The 13232-nt window shown below is 34.6% G+C and overlaps 1 long non-coding RNA gene across 1 annotated transcript; it reads right to left on the bottom strand.

Annotated features, from left to right (window-relative positions):
• Positions 1 to 4151: 4151 nt before the first annotated feature.
• On the bottom strand, positions 4152 to 10128 carry LOC130467976 (uncharacterized). Its single transcript, XR_008928185.1, has 3 exons — positions 9600 to 10128; positions 9104 to 9197; positions 4152 to 4997 (listed from the first exon to the last, which is right to left on the bottom strand). It is a non-coding gene; the product is annotated as an uncharacterized lncRNA (long non-coding RNA).
• Between the last annotated feature and the right edge of the window lie 3104 nt (positions 10129 to 13232).

Below are 13232 nucleotides of genomic sequence, written 5' to 3'. Positions count from 1 at the left end.
ACATACAAAACACAAAAAAAAAAGAGTAAAGAACATACGCGTACTATCATCTTCTGCTCCAACTGACTGATCTGATCAAACCCTATAATTAACTAACCACTTAATTAGCCTCTTATAAACGTTCGATAATGTGAATAATTAATAATTAGTCCGTCTTTATACCTACGAAGTACATATTATGTCCATATGATATGCCCATATGGGTTTGGCAGATTAATTAATTATTAAATGGTAGCTAGTTTAGGCACGATGTAATGGCCAAACAATTAGTTGCATGTTTAGGGGGTCTCAGAAAATCGGGAGCTAGCTCTAGGCTCTAGGCCTCTAGCTAATAGGCCAACCGTAACAGAACACCATGATATACGAGATCACATTGCAGACTACTCCAATCCCTATAAATAAACCAAGCTACGTACATAAATCTTTCTGGTGTTGCCATTTTGTCAAGTTACATTCACATCATCTTACAACTTCAATTCATAGACGTCAAATTGGTAGTGGTGCCTTGTACGTGTACGTGTACGTGTACGTGATTATTGTTTTTAATTAGTGCAACCCATATATATACTCCATCCACCAAATAATTATCGTACGTTGTTCAAGGACTAGTACTCACTACTTTCTACAGTACTACAGTAGTACACTACCTTTTAACTTATAAGACCTAATAAAATCCCATTTCATTATATGATCGATTTCAGCTAATTCATCTATCTACCCAATATTCAATTCACTTAATTGGGATTTCGTTATAACTCCACGTACAATACCATGAAAAGAACAATTAAGTACAAGCACAAGGAGAAGATATCTATAATCTGAATCTATCAATTCCACCACATATTTTGTATCGTTAGGATGTCCACTAGATTAGTTATTACTCCCTCTATTTATTTATCTTTAATGCATCAATTGCACGGGCACGGGCACCGACACAGGCACATAGTTTTAGGAGGCTCGTGCAAAATGATTATTAAATGGTGTAATTAAGTGGGACAAATAGATCATTTATTTATCAAGTAAACAACTATATTGATTATCATGTGAGAGATGATGACTTTTTAATTATTTAAGTGAGGACCATTAGAGGAAAAAAAAATTAATGACATATTTTGCACGGAAATAATAATAAAAATATATTTCGTAATCAAAGTTACCCAATATAAAAATAATACATTTTAAAATATCATTTACTTCCTCCGTATTTTATTAGGATCAGTCACACTTATCATTTTCTACCGTATTTTATTAGGAGTTACACTTCCATTTTTAGTAACTTCTATACCCCACATTCTGATTAATTGATATACATAATTTACCCTATCACTCACCACCACAATAAACAATTAATTTTAGAAACTCCTCACCTTCAATTCGCCCCTCCAAAATTTAACGGTCTCCACTTATTTTACTTGATTAAATATTTATCTCAACCCCACTTACTTTATTTTATTTCATTTATGTATCTAAGGTCTTGTCCGGTATGAGAGTTATTCCTCAAACTTGGGGTCTTGTGTTCGAACCTTATTGTATTGATTTTTGGTTGTCAATAACATAACATAACCTTGGTGAGTGGATGATGTGGCGTAAGCAGGAGAGTTCTATATGACACATAAACATTTTTCACAACGCCTTTTAATAAATTAGTATAAATAGTAAAAAAAATTGTGAAATTTGTTTTCTTTAAAATGTGGATATCTTTAGGGAATCAGGAGCAGTACTAAAAAAGTGATGGTATGTAAGAGAGGACTTCACCTAAAAGAAAGTAAAAGTAGAGAGTATGATTGAAAGAAAGATGACAATTAAGGTACGTTCACTCAGATATATTTGCATTAATTTGCACTTTCTATATCTTTCTCGTTACTCACGCCCTATCATTTTACCGTGTTCACCCTGGTTACCCTATTCATTCTTACCCACAGAACACCCACTCTTCCTAGTCGTTGTTATACCCCCATTCGTATTTAATTAGGAGTCATATATGACCGGACACGTATATTTAAGAAGAATAACCATCTTAATCAACCACTAATTGTTGTTTATCCATGCACGTTAATTTATAATACATGTTAACATGAACTTTAAAACAACTAAATTTTTATGTTACTTCTTATTTCGTATGGACTATATTAGAATAAAAATAACCGTTACAATATTAGGAAAACCGTGAATTAAACAATTACGGAGTAAAACATTAGGAAAATTACTTTGCATGGTGCAGATAATGTACATGTATAGTTGTTGAACTTAATGAATCTTTTCACTTTTATGGTCTACACGTATCTTAGTCAAATATTGAGTTGAAAAAAGAATCGAATTTTAATTATTCAAAGTACCAACTGGGGCATCCCCCGGGCTACACACTAGTTCATTGTTGAAAACGCGGTTAGTTAGATCAAGTATTTCTGGGCCGTTGTTAGCGGGTTTGACTAGTTATTAACGGTTTATATTAGCTGGTATGATCAGCTTATTGAATTAACTGTTAGTATAAGAGTGTTTGATAAATTAGTTGTTAACTGTTTAATATGTAAAATGGTCATTACGGACATTGACATTTTTGTTATTGGATACTTTGTTTCTTAATAATATTAGACAAATAATTTATTACATTAATCATTTTCTTCATTTTTTTGACTGAATAACATAAATTTATTCTTTAAAAAAAATTTAATTTAAACATTTAACAATATAAATTCCTGATTTGCAAATAGAGAAATGTTATTAATTTTACAAGTATGATTGCAATATCTTTCAAGTGTTAATGTAGAAGGAGATGTCAGTAATGTTTTTAGCAGGGGAACAATGTAGGGTATCAAAGTTGGGAAGGGTTGTAATTTTAGGCAATATTGAGACAAAATAGGCAAGTTACATTCCTTTCTCAAACCTCAATTGCAAAAAGTTCTTATGTTAAGCTTTTTTAGAATTAGTTTCCCAAAACTCTCTTCCAAACCCTTCATAATCAAACATTTCTAACTAACTTTTTCATTTGGTCTAATTCACCTTAAAAAACTTTTTTTCTCTCAAACTTCTTCTAATCAAACACCCCAAAACGCTTGAATCCATTTTATACGACCCGAAAAAACTTGTACTTGAAATTAAAGTATTCATGAAAAATTGACAATGCAATTATTTATGTTGTTATATTTGTTTATGAGCATAACCGTATTTAATGGATAATTTATCTTTAATGCTCGTATGGAGTGTTGGAAATCCTAGTGAGAATACAAAAGAAAATGAGTGGGAAATGGGAAAGTGTGGAAATAGGGAAAGTCCCACATGGGAAAAAAACAAACCACATTCAATATTTATATTTGGGAACTTGGGGGAATCATTTGTTTAAGAAAGCATGTGAGTGACATGGGTGGACACACAACACACACGCGCGCGGGCGTGGGCCAGGCCCTGGGCCTTGGTACTTGGCGAATGCGTTTCGCAGGCGTGGGGTGGGTTTTGTGGGCCGGGTTATTCTTTTCGGTCAAAAGTGGGTTTAATTAATTCTAACGGGCAGAAAGAATTAATCAAACCATTAATCCCGTAAATGTCCCATTAACCCCACTAAATGCCGTTTTAACTACCAATTCATTACCCAGTAAACGTGGTAACCTCCCTCTACTCCACTACTAGCCGTTTATGGCTGTTGCAGCCCTCCTATAAATATCTTCCTTATGTTTACCATAAACACACAACTTACAGAAACAATTCTCAGTTTTCTCTCTCAAATTCTCAAACACTGTTCTCGTTTTTCTTGGCAAATACTATGGTCTCCAACCGAGTCTTGTGAGTGCACACAAACCTTGGTGTCGTGTTAACCCTGGAGGGCTACCGCATGTGATCTACTGCATCGGAGGTAGCGTCGAATTGTCTTTTAGAGCTGTGGTTCGATCATCCACGGCGCGACAAGTGTTCAGTTCGTACATACGTATTATCCAGCTAAGTTGTTCCAATTATTTATTTAGCTAACATGGAGTACGTTAAATAAAATCATAAAAAGTAATTAAAAAACAATTGTGCCAAGTGTTTTCTTATGAATAACTAGTCTTATATGCATGCGATGCGTGCGGATTATATAAAAACTTAAAATTGTATTACAACCACTAAATATAAATATTAGATAATAAAAAAATGTTCACAAAGTAGTAACATTTCGAAATAAAAATAGAATTTTATTAAATTACACAATATATTGTTGTTAATTCTAGATGTCTCAGAAGAGACATAAAAACAAAATTACATTAAATTACATAACCCATGAATATCTATATCACATAAGAATAAATTATGTAGATGAATAAAAGTAATTATGCAGTGATAGAAACTTAACATAATGATGTTAACATAAACCCGTTAAAGGCCAACATTGGCCTTAAATAGAAAAGACCAATAGCCTGAATACAAAACTCTACCCAAGTGTTTCACATTTTTCTTTCATTAGCCTGAATACAGTGCATTTGGAATTCATACCTGGAAACCTGAATCCTATTACTCATACAAACCCATAGAAAAAAAAAACCAACAATAATTATTCTCATTGATAAAGCACACCCGCATCCTTTAGGTAGCTTCAACTTCTGACAATTGAACCGTGAGTCTCCTATCTCAGCTATCATATATTTTAAATCCAAATATCTACATCACCATTGTTTTAGGGAAAACTTTATCCAGTACACTGTACAGACCTCCATCTAGGACGAGGGCCCCACTATAATCACAATCAGATTCAAACAGATAAGAAAACACCGCTTTGTATTTATATTCGTGGAGTTGCGCGTTGTTCGTTACTTTATAAACTTTCTATGGGAGAGATTGGTTAAGGGTAAAAAAGAGGTCTTTTGGTTGAAACTATAAGGTATGAGAAAGAAAATGATGTATCAGGTTCTCAGACATAAAATAACCAAAAAGGAAAGAAATATAAAGTGAAAAAACCAAGTTTCAAATGATGAAGCTAGGTACCTTAGTGGGTTGATCCAAGCTGAAAACTTGCAAAATGAAAGCAGACTCTACAAAACATATTAAGCCCAAGAGCTGGTAAGTACGACACCGAAAGAAAAAAGTTGTAAATAAACAAAAAAAAGCTCTTGTAGACTTTCAGAAAGGAAGGAAAGAGTTCAGTGTAGAATTCATTAAGTGATAAAGCATACCCACAAGTTCATGACCACTCGTCTTCTCTCAAGGAAGCAAAATATCTTTGGTAAACATTCATAAAATTCATGGTAGTGGTCTGAAACAGAAATCTATTCATTCTCGATATGAGGAGCATAGTCATTTGATATATTATTTATTAGCCCATAACCAATACAAAGAGATGATGAAAAGACTCTTATAACATCCCTAAAAAAACCATCAACACAACACACTACACCAACAACAACTATTATTGACATGTAAGTATAATTTGTATTAGAGCTTAAGCGCCTGTTTAAAATTAGATTACTTGGAAAATACATCATGTACGTGAGTATAATGTTGGAGATTGCCCTCTTATATATGAAGATGCAAGTCTCTATACTTTCCTTAGTACAAGGAAAGTTTGTTATATTTGTTAGTAGCTTGTATATATACAACACTCTATTTTGTATTCATTAGTTAGTTGAGAAATAATAAAAACAACACATTTTATTTAGCTCTCTATCTTCCTCACGTAGTCAAGCCTTCTTCAATGGCTTCCCTACCCTTTCTCCATGATTCTCTTCCACCTTAGATCATGAAATCTAACATGGTATCAGAGCGGGAATCGATCCCTAGCTTTTTTAGTTCCGCACAAAATTCTTGATTTTCCCCAATTTCTAGGGTTCATATCTTTGACTCGCAAAATAGAGCGATTTGCCCCAATTCAATTTTTCTGGGTTTCTCAATTGCTTTGCTAATTTCCTTTGCAATTTCATGTTTGCAAGAATATGAATATACGTGATAGATTCTTGATGTTCCAAAATCTGGGTACTACTGGAATTAACCGCAAGTTTTGTTTCCTACTTCCTCGTGATCTTCCTTGTCGGCGTTTTCTGTGGTGGTATAGCTCATCTTGCTGCCCTTCAATTCGAAGCTCAAATTAATTGGGTTTCTTGAAGATTGTTCTGCATTTTTTTTCGGTGTTTGATCGAAGTATTGATCGGGTTTTGATCGAAGGATCTCCTTTTCCTTTCTGTTGTTGACGACGAACGAATCAGGTTTCTTCGTCGATCTTGAAGCTCGTCAGTTTCTCAACTTCTTGTGTCAGTCGGCGTTGGTTATACCGGCATTGTTCTTGTCAAGAAAACGGCAAAGATTTGGTAATGATAATGTTCCTCTCTCTCATTCTGCAAAATTCGCAAGTTCAATTTCATATGATTTGTTAGTCTGGGTAATGTATGCTTCAGTTGAGGTTTACCCAAATTTCTCTGGTTATGAGTTTCGATTTATGGGTCTGCTAAATGGGTTGATAAATGTTGGTGAATTGTGATTCTTGAGTTCGTTTCCATGATTTCTTGGCTTCCTCTGTTTCAAATTTACAAACTATTTCTTCTCTGGGAAAAACCCAAAACCATTTCTTCAAAGAATATGTGTGTTTTTAGAGATGAGGCGCATTCGAATTCTGGGGATTACACTGATTTTGTGAGGAACTTTGGGATGTTTCTTGTTAAGAAAGTTGAACTGATGGTGTTCGACGAATTGTGGCTGAGAAGGAAAGTCAGTTCTTCTGATGATATGAGGAGATAGGATGGAGAGATTGCAGAGGTGTCTTCAAAGGGTTCTTAATATTTGTTCGAGGTGCGTTAATGGCAAGCACCGAGAGCTATTGTTTCTTGCTCTAACTCCTGTGGTTGAGGACATTTTTGGGATGTATTGCTTCGCCCTAATTCAATCAATTAGATTGGTTTCTTGTGGTATTGGTGATTCATGTGGGTTTGATAACTTTCCCACTCTCGGCTTAACACTATTCAAGAATATTTTTTACTTTGATTTTAGTCCAATTTATGTGGGATGTGGGCTTATCTGTCCGCACATAGTGAATTGCTTTGTCCTATTTGGTGTGATTAATTCATGGGGTTTCCTCTGGCTCTTTATCTCACAACATGGGGCAGGGTATGTGAACCTTGCTGCCATATCCACTACAACAATGCTGATGATATTTCCACCACTTAAGTGGTATCTTGATCCCTTCTCATATATAATGGCACCTGCATTTGCTTTCTACACCTACATTTCCTGGATTTTGCTGTCATTAGTTAGCCTTAGCACCTGTTACTTGGTGTTGGGCTCCCATCATTCCGCTTGAAGTCATTTCCACTTCATAAACAAGAATGGGGTGTGATGATTTTATTGGCGTATCTCTCAAGTCTGCAGACTGCAGTGAACTGTGCAGCTACAACAAATAGGGGTAGTCATCCCATATGCAGTAAGTTGTTGGGTTTGTGTGAGCAGCAAGAGGAATTGCTGTCAGAATTATTTGGCATGATTTGTTGCCAGTATTCAGTATTGGTTTGAAGTTTTCTTTTGAATGTTGGCATGATTCAATTTTTTTTTTGTTCTGTGGCCCAACAGAGGTTGAGGTTTGTTCTGTGGCCCAACAGAGGTTGAGGTCTTTTTTGTTCTGAATTGTTTCTCTAAACCCCTATTTTTTTGTTCTAAGCCTAGATCAGTTAGATTGATTCTCTTTCTGATTGTTTCTCTGAACCTGAATTGTTTCTCTGAATTGTTTCTCTGAACCTGAATTGTTTCTCTGAAGTTGATTTGACTGTTTCTCAATTCAACTATATTGTTCTGAACTATTTCTCTGAACCCTTTGTTTTTCTCTGAACCTTTACTAATATTCTCTCACTTGATAACCAAACCTATGGTCCTTCGTGTGATCATATCTTTTCCCTACACCATTCTAAACACAAATTCCTAATACACATACTTTCCAGAATCCTTTTCACCTCAATTTCTTGGCTCATTTCATTAGAGTAGTTGGTTCCATATTCTGGCAGTCTTGATGGGACATTTCAGCAAGTTGTTGGTTAACCTGGTGAACTTTTTGGTGCTAGAAGGAGGGGAGTTGGTGTTTCTGCCTTAGCTTGCGTTACACTCCTAGTGTTCTACAATTCACCAATCATTGTTATCTACATTCTGCTTGGCAATGGAGTCATATGGAGTGCATATTCCTTGATCAGATTTGATATCTACATTCTGCTTGGCAATGGCATTGGAGCCCTAACTCACTGTAATGCTACCTTGTATGCTAGCTATGTTACTATAGCACTACACCACAGAAGAGCAGGATCATACTCCAATTAGGGTAGCTTATCTCTCTGGTCACTACGATCTGTTGTGGTTCGGCAGCTTGTTATCGTTTTCAGCTTGCAATGGTTCCACTTCTTTACTTCAGTTCAACATTTTAGTTCAAACTGGAAATGTTTTTCCAACCATTTCCAGTTTGAGGGGGGATGTTGGAGATTGCCCTCTTATATATGAAGATGCAAGTCTCTATACTTTCCTTAGTACAAGGAAAGTTTGTTATATTTGTTAGTAGCTTGTATATATACAACACTCTATTTTGTATTCATTAGTTAGTTGAGAAATAATAAAAACAACACATTTTATTTAGCTCTCTATCTTCCTCACGTAGTCAAGCCTTCTTCAATGGCTTCCCTACCCTTTCTCCATGATTCTCTTCCACCTTAGATCATGAAATCTAACATATAACCATTTAGCCACTCACAATACAAAATCAATAACCTGCAAAACGAAACAAACATCCTTCAACAGATCAAATTGAAAGCCTCTCCCCCCCAGTCACACAATGAAGGAGCATACAATATTATAATAAATCCACCTATCGTCTAGCCATATCGAAATACATACACGGCGCAACCAAATATTACAATTTACATACTCAAACTACAGCTATGCAGGTGAAGCAGTAAAAAATGCGAAACCACATGCAAAATCAAAACCTAATAAAATCCTTCTAACCATAAAATCTGACCTGGAATTAATGCAACAAATCCCAAATGCACAATTAAACATCAATTGGTTAACTCCGAAATCAGGAAATTAACACACACACAAAAAAACTTAAATTAGCATAAGAAAAAAAACGTAAGGAAAAACAAAAAATTAATTGAGGGAGTAATGATGAGATTACCAGAAAAGATGAATTCCAAAAATCTATTCGTGATCTAGGTATCTTGCAGATCGTAGAAAGCTTCGATTTTTTTAGAAATCCCCTCAGAGAACACCTGCAAAATCGAGAAACAAAAGGAATGAGACATTGAGCCAACAAAAATCACAGATCTAAGAAACAATAATTAAGAGATCCCAAAAGAAAATAAAAACAGATAAAAAAAATCAAACTAAAAATTGCAGAAAAATACTGGTAAATCTTCAACGAAACCTTGATTTTGAAAGAAATTTAAATCACAAAATCTGCAAAATTAAAATTAAATAAAATTGTAGAGTTACAATGCAACACCATTTGAGTTATGCTATAATAGTGAGGCAGAAAGCAAGGTTCCATAATACGCACTTTCATTATTTTCTTGCTTTAGGTTACAGAGGAAACCACCAAATCGTTGTAAATTTGAATCTCTTCTTTACACAAAGGAAACTACAAAGATAAATAAATTGGAGGATAGTTTTACCCGATTTGCCTTCTTCAACATTAAGGATTTCCACAAGCCGTCTTCGATTTGAAAACAATAGAAGAAGGCACTCAGAAAACTAAAGCAATGTTTAACAGTATGGTTTCAATCAAACAGATTAAAGGGTTTCAATGAAAAAATTCAATCAAACAAATTGAAGGGTTTCAATCAAATAATTTCAATAATACGAAGAAAACCCTGTTATTGGGATTAATCAAAGAATTTCCGGTTCCGAAGAAATTAATCGATATTCGCAGGCACACTATTGTAGCCGGCGCAATGCTTAACAATATTATGTAGCCAGCGCCGAAGAAATTTCCGGTGGATTCAAAGAAATTTCCAATCTTCGCACCCATTATTGGTGCCCTAGAAATTTATATTTTAACAAATAATTGGTGCCCTAGAGATTTGGGATGAACAAAGATTAGGTCTCGATTTTTTTTTGATTTTATGGATTTTTTCGAGCAGGAGATGGAGAAGATCAAAGGAGAGGATGTGAGGGAGGAGTGAGAAGATAGGAGAAAAGAGAGAGGAGAAGATGGAAGGGAGGAGAGCAGGGGACGATGAAGTTGAGAGAGAGGCACGACATTTTAGGGTTTGGAATGGGGCTGTGTTTTAATTAGGGGGGTATTTTTGTCTTTTTGCTTGTGGATACGAAAAGTGGTGTTACAGAATTGTCCCTCCCCTCTTGGCTTATATAATAGAGACAATACTTCTACAAGAATATGTACTCTATAGTTATATAAACTAGAATTAAGCCCGTGCAATGCACGGATTAATAAAGTAAATTTGCAGAGTGATTGCATGATTTGTTACTTTTTTAAGGAGTAAAAGTATTAACTACAGGATTTCCCGTTGTAAAAGAACACTTACGATGTAATTCCGTCGTAAGCCCGTCGTGAAAGAAGGTCGTCATCTATCTCATCGCATATATCGATCATGTTGGTAATTAGATATCCAGTCGTAGAATATTTCACTTAAAAGACGGGATTTGAGCCCGTCATAAATATATAGACCTTCGTTAATGAAATTGTTTTTTTTTTTTGGTAATGTAGCTGCATTATATAGAACACTGTAGTTGACTCCTAGTAAATTTATCTCTTATTATCTTTTAGTATGTATTTATTTATCGGTTTTTTCATTTGCACATGAGGTTTGACTAAATGCACCAAGTACCCCTAAACTTTCTAGAATCCACCAAATACCCCTGTAAAAATACACAAAATACCCCTAACTACTATTTTTCGTCAACTCCGTTAACTTATCCGTTAACTTTAACTTTAATTTTTTTTTTCTCTCTTTCCCTTTGGATTTGTTTATTTGTTTTTTTTATCTGTATCTCTCACTGGGGTGCTTCTTTGTGAAAGGGTGGGCTAATTTCGAGGAGCTATTAATAAATTAAGGCCCTAAAAAATAACCCCAAAATTGTGAACTTAATTGTAATGTTGTTTGCCTGCTTCAATTCTTCGTATGTCTTTACTTCTGCGATTTTGCAACGGCATCATCATTATCATCATCATCATCATTTGTTTTCTCATCTCAAACCACCATGGAAGTCATGACCACCACCATCAATTTTTGCACATCAATTAAAAAATAATTAGTGTGTGGCCCGTGCGATGCCCCGATTGCTACATTGAATAACGAAAGTTTTAGATTTTTCTTGAGCTCAATACTTGACCAAAATAAATGTATTCTATAGAATGAAAAATATCCGTTAAGTTCGTCAAACACAGACATGCTAAGTCATTTATCATGGCAAGTAAGTTTTCAATCATATCATCTTACAATTTGTATACTTTGTTTTCTTGTGGAACTAAGTGCGTCAAATTAATAAACACCAAATTAGATATATATGCAGCTATGTAAGGCAATCCTATAGTTGATTCTTATGAGACTTAAGACATTAAGGAAATCCTATAGTTGATTCTTATGAGACTTAAGACATTAAGGAAATCCTATAGTTGATTCTTATGAGACTTAAGACATTATGTTTCTTCATGGTTGTCATAATGCTTTAATTTTTTTTTCTTCAAAATAGTCCATAGACATTAAAAAGTCACATAAAAATTTATTTGTTTTAGACTTCATGTGAACATTTATTTATAAATTAATGTGAAGAGATAAATCACAATTGGTGGTTGGTTAAGATGGTAATGAGAACTATCATCCACACTTGAGGTCTGGTGTTCGAACCTCGTCGTATTGATTTTCAAAAGGTCTTGCGCGCGCACAAGGTGTACAATAAATTTATTGTACACCAAGACAACTTTTATGCAGTTTTTCGTAACTTTAACCTATTTTTCTGTAACTTTTATATTATAAAATTAAAATGTTGATAGATAAACATTTTAAAGGGTTAAATGATTAATTTATACATTATTAGTGATTTTGAAGAAATAATTTTTTATTCAAATAAAAAATTTATCATTAAAAAATAGATAACTTTTACATATATAAATGTAACTTTAAAGCATTTTAAGTCAACTTTTACTTCGGTGTACAATATTTATTGTACACCCATTGTAAATAAGAATTTGTGATTGATTTTTGGTTGTCCATTACATAATACTTGATGAGTGGATGATGTGGCGTGAGGAGAGTATTACGTGACACATATACATTTTCCACAACGCCTTTTAATATATTAGTATAGATATTGAAGTAAAATTGAATACCGGGCGGCCAATCTCCATCCCACAGTCGAAACCCGCCAGGCCGCCACCATCCCTACCACCTCCACAACCGCCATTCAATCATCCGATCCACCCATCGCCACCCCCACTTTTCGATCCTTCATCACCCATCGCATCATCGCCCGATCTGCCTTCTTGAAACCTGAATTTATCGCAAGAGCCACTACCGCCTCCGTAAGACCTCGTCGTCAGATTCTCCCTCGTTACCCACCCATTCTCTCTCCTCGCCCTCGGTATCCTCCTTGCCGCATGGTCCTTTTGTTACCTTTTCAAGCGCTCGGATCGACCCCTCAACCCAGATAGCATTTTCTCCAATCCAACAAAACCCCAATACAAAAATACCATGCGATTTTTGGGTTTCATATTTTAAGGAGAGAGAAAATGTTGTTGCAAATTAAATCAAGGGTTGATAACCTAAATTAACCTTTTGGGGTTTACGTGAAGAAGCAGAGCAACAGTGGAGAATCCCAAAATTTTTGGGCTTAATTGTTTTTTAAAATAATAGTTAATTAATTTTTTAAGGGTTTAATTAATTTAATTAGGGGTTAACTAATGTAAGTAAGGGTTAATGTTAGGATAAATAGAGAAAATGATTTATTAAGGGCAAAAAGGTAAACATACGCTAACGGGGACTTAACCTCAGTTAGCCTTGTGGGTGTATTTTTACTAAACCTCAGGGGTATTTGGTACATTCTGGAAAGTTTAGAGATATTTGTTGCATTTAGTCAAACCTCATGGACATTTCATGGAATAACCTTTTATTTATCTATTTGGACTCCTAGAAAAAATTATCTCTTATTTCTTTTACCAGTAGTTGACTTCTATTAAATTCATATCTTATTATATTTTACTAAGTATTTATTTATCTATTAATCTCTTAGTATCCTCTATCGGGTCTTTACTTATCTATTTTTATTTTATTAAATCTCATATAATA

The sequence above is a fragment of the Spinacia oleracea genome, chromosome 2 (genome assembly GCF_020520425.1).
Source record: "Spinacia oleracea cultivar Varoflay chromosome 2, BTI_SOV_V1, whole genome shotgun sequence".
Taxonomy (NCBI): Eukaryota; Viridiplantae; Streptophyta; class Magnoliopsida; order Caryophyllales; family Amaranthaceae; genus Spinacia; species Spinacia oleracea.
The sequence above is the reverse complement of the archived record's forward strand: the minus strand, read 5'-3'. Positions and strand labels throughout refer to the sequence as shown.